Source organism: Triticum aestivum, chromosome 2D, assembly GCF_018294505.1.
Source record: "Triticum aestivum cultivar Chinese Spring chromosome 2D, IWGSC CS RefSeq v2.1, whole genome shotgun sequence".
NCBI lineage: Eukaryota > Viridiplantae > Streptophyta > Magnoliopsida > Poales > Poaceae > Triticum > Triticum aestivum.
This window is the reverse complement of record NC_057799.1, coordinates 392640499-392644508: the sequence shown is the minus strand read 5'-3', so window position 1 is coordinate 392644508 and position 4010 is coordinate 392640499. Positions and strand designations below refer to the sequence as shown.

The 4010-nt window shown below is 45.9% G+C and overlaps 1 long non-coding RNA gene across 1 annotated transcript; it reads left to right on the top strand.

Annotated features, from left to right (window-relative positions):
• Positions 1–1793: 1793 nt before the first annotated feature.
• LOC123053352 (uncharacterized) lies at positions 1794–3699 on the top strand. Its single transcript, XR_006425544.1, has 4 exons — positions 1794–2066; positions 2144–2663; positions 3056–3330; positions 3406–3699. It is a non-coding gene; the product is annotated as an uncharacterized lncRNA (long non-coding RNA).
• The last annotated feature ends 311 nt before the right edge of the window (positions 3700–4010 follow it).

Sequence of the window (4010 nt, the reverse complement as noted above, 5' to 3'; positions counted from 1 at the left end):
TACCAATGACTAGTTAGATCTGATTTTTTCCAGTGCCCCTGTAGTTTAAACTCCTTTTTCCTTGTTAGGGCATCTGCCTTATATAAAACTCATCTGAACTTGCTGAACTCTTCGAGCACTTGAAATTAGGTCAGAATATATTTTGATTTTCCAACGCACGGCAGATCTGAAATTACCATGCCAAGCTGTGAAACTTGTTTTCCTTCACTTACGCATCTTTAGACTTGTATCTTCAATACCAGATTAGGCGGTTTAATCCCGTAGAAAAATGATGGCCCAGTAGATACCATTAGTCCCCTATTGAACCGCCAATGCATTCGTCATTGTACTATCTCCATTGTCAGACTCCGGTTTACCAATAACAAACCCCGGTTTAACAATATGCATACAACCTCGCATCGCTTTATAGTTGTCAATTGTGAAAGTTAAACTGGCAATAATTATGTTTCAGCTTGTCATTAAAATGGCCAAACAAGTCTATGAGTGCAACTAGGCTCCTTCCCGAGTCACTGAAGAACAGTTGAGCAGATGTGTCGCAACTGGTGCCTTAGCCAAGAAAGAGGTCATCCACTGGAGGGCCCCTGGTCCAGAAAATCCTCCTGAACCCAAGGACGGAGAAGTAGTGGTTTTTGTTGACCATCTGGGTCGAGGTTTTAGCCCTCCCGGTTCAAAATTCTTTTCGAGACGTACTTGCCAGTTTCCAGCTTCACCCTCAGGACATCGGTCCAAACTCTGTGTCCAACATCTGCCATTTCCAAGTGTTTTGTGAGGCTTACCTTCAAGAAGAGCCCACAGTTGAGTTGTTTAGAGATTTCTTCCACTTAAACCGTCGCACAGAGTTCACAGATGGACCCAATACTGAACTTGGCGGAATGGCGGTTCAAAAAAGGAAGGAAGTCAGCTTCCCTCACGCCAAGCTTCACAGTCACCCCAAGGAGTGGAACCAAACTTGGTTTTACTGCAAAGATACATCTCCAACTGTCGAAAACCCCTTGCCGGGTTACCGGCCTCACCGTCTTAGCAATACACATCCCTTTCCTCAGAGGTTGACTGCAAAGGAAAGGTCCAACTATGCCCCACAACTGTCAAAGCTTAGAGCCTTCATGGCGAACGGTTTAACACGTGTTGACTTTGCTCGTTGTTGGATAAGCTGGAGTATTCTGCCCTTAAGCCGGCGCCCCGGTTTGATGTGTGAATACACAGGGAGTTTGAAGGACCCTTAGCGACACATTGATATTCAGCTTACAGATGCGGAAGTTACTGAGGCTGTGAAGAAGATGCTGAATGAATCGGAGGCTGTCTGTAGCCAGACCGGATTAAGCCCTTTCTGTGTTTCCAATAAACCGCCAAAGGTAAGGATCATATACCCTTTTTTACTTTAACTTGCTTCTTTCAAAATATCTTATGAAAAATCGTGTCCATCTTTGACAGGGCGATGATCCGTTCTGGAAGAAAAAGCCACAAGATAAACCGACAAAAACACAAGATAAACCGGCCAAGCCACTTCGCCCGAAGACCAAGGTTGTTAAAAAACCCGCCAAGAAAAGGACCACTGTGTCTTCCGAGCCAAATGCTGATGACGATGTGGCTAATCCGGACTCAGAGGTAGAACTTGACTCTCTTGGTTCATTTTTCATACACCTCATTGACGATGACTCTTATCAGGACGACGCTGAAGGCAGTCAAGCTGATGATGTAGAGGTAATCATTCTTTTCTCCGATTCAGATCCTCTGCCAATATCGAAAATCCGTCGAGCAAACCGGAAAGTAAAATTTTCTCACCCTCTTGCTTACTTGGACCCCAACTTTCTTTTGAAGACGCAGCAACACGGAGCTCGCCGCACGACCCGGCACAGCGGCCAGGTAGTTACCTCCGCCGGTTTACCGAACACTCCGGTTCAGAAACGTGGATTAGAGGTCTCTTGTACTCTTGACACTTCTTGCCCCAAGGCGGGTTGTTTCCGACAACCTCTTAATCCGTCTGATTCAAATTATCAGGGCACTTCCCACTCATCTTCTGGCGAGTCATCAACCACAAAGCTTCCACCCCTCAAAACAGTTCCTGGGTGAGCTATGCACTTGTTTTTATTCTTGATGTGTTATTCTTACATACTGTACCGATCCTCATGTTTATTTTTCTCAGCACCAAGCCTAGACCCAGCAAGAAGGCTCGGTTAAATAAACCGGCTGATGATAACGTGGCTGTTGAACCGGAAAAGACTCTAGATCCAGAAGAAACTGATGCTGATGCCATGCTTGATGATCCGCCGCCTCAAGACCATGACTTGTTTACTAAACAGGTAGAAATTGACACCACAGGCCATGCTGACAAACCGACCAGCCCGGTCTGACCTGATGACAAATCGGCCAGTCCAGCTAAGGCTACCAATAAACCGCCAACTCCCATGAAGGCTGTTGATGATAAAGAGGATGATGTTATGATTACCGGTGTCAGCCACACTGCTCCTGGCAACCCGGTCGCTTTATCCAAACATAGCGCCAAGGATGAACTTTCTGCTATGGGCAAAGGCAAATGGAGCACCGATTTATCCAGCTACGCTCATCTCAACGCCCAAGACATTCACTCTGGCTTCTTGAACCGTCTGTACACCAGTCATGACTATGAAGCCGGTTTAGTAAATCTGATGAAGGAGCGATATGAGGTAACCACACAACTATTTCTCTTATGTCCATTTTTAGATATCAACTCCAGTAGCCCCCAAGTGACGGTTTATGATACCAATCTAAACCGGGACTTAGTAATAACTTTATATTTGCAACACTGCATCTTTTTCACTAGTGTAGCCCTCAAGGTCCGGTTTAACTTTATAAAGATGAACCGGGACTTTTAAAAGACTTCCCAGATGAGTACTTTGAGCAAACATACATTAGCCCCCAAGTGCCAAGAATAATACTTGTATTATGCTTGGGACTTGTAGAAATTTCCGAGAACAAGCAAATATGCATTAGCCCCCAAGTATCAGGTGCATAACTTGTTATGTGCTTGATACTTCAAACATGTATTACCAACTCATTATACTTCTGTCTGTTACAGGCTGAGCTGAGCAAAAAGGAAACTCAAAACGCCGATCTGCAAGAGAACATCAAATCTCAGCAAGCCGAAACCTCCAAGGCCAAGGAAGAGTTGACCAGCGCTTTAGACGCTATGGAGAAACTGAAAAAGCTTCAACAAGGAGCGAGCGGATTGGGAGACAGAAAAATCCGCTTTGCGAAAAAGAGCCGAGGATGCAGAAACAGCTCTTAAACCGGTGGTAGATGAGCTGACTGGCGTAAAGCGGCAGATACATGCCATTACTGCTGCTGTGTTCGGTAAACATCTTTGCTTTATACTTTCAACATATCTTCCCATGTGTTGCCGGTTTACTGACGTTTGTAATGATGCAGGAACTCGCATTAGTCATCTAGGCTCTGATGTACAGAAGAAACTGGAGGCTTCCTACACGCTGATAGAGCAATTGTACACCGGTGCGCAACGAATCATCTGCACCGCTTCTCACAATAAGCCGCCCCCGATGTTAATCAAGGATACTTTAGACAGGCTATCTATGCTACCTGCCCGGGTAGAAGAGTTAAAGAGATTTGCTGCAAGGGCTGGCGCTCTGACCGCACTAAGCCGGGCAAAAGCATGGGTGCCTGATCTTGATCCGGCGGACGTGGCTAAAGGCTACCCAAGCTTAAAAGGAGACGGATCAGAATTTGGCAATGAAGATCTCCATGCCATAAACCGGGAAGTACGTCCACTGGCTTGTCAACTTGCTGAAGAGGCTGATCTTTCATTTTACCAGGCGAGTTATGACACCAATAACAAACGGGTTGCTGCACCGACTCCTGAGGCTCAAAACCTGATCCCTCCAATTCGTAAGCACACTTATGCCCCTGACATTGAACCGTCCACCCTTATAAGCGAGGAAGCTGTGTTCCAAGCGTTAACTGGGATCGACTGGACAACTATTGACTTCCAGCCGCTGGCTAGAGACGAAGAGGATGAA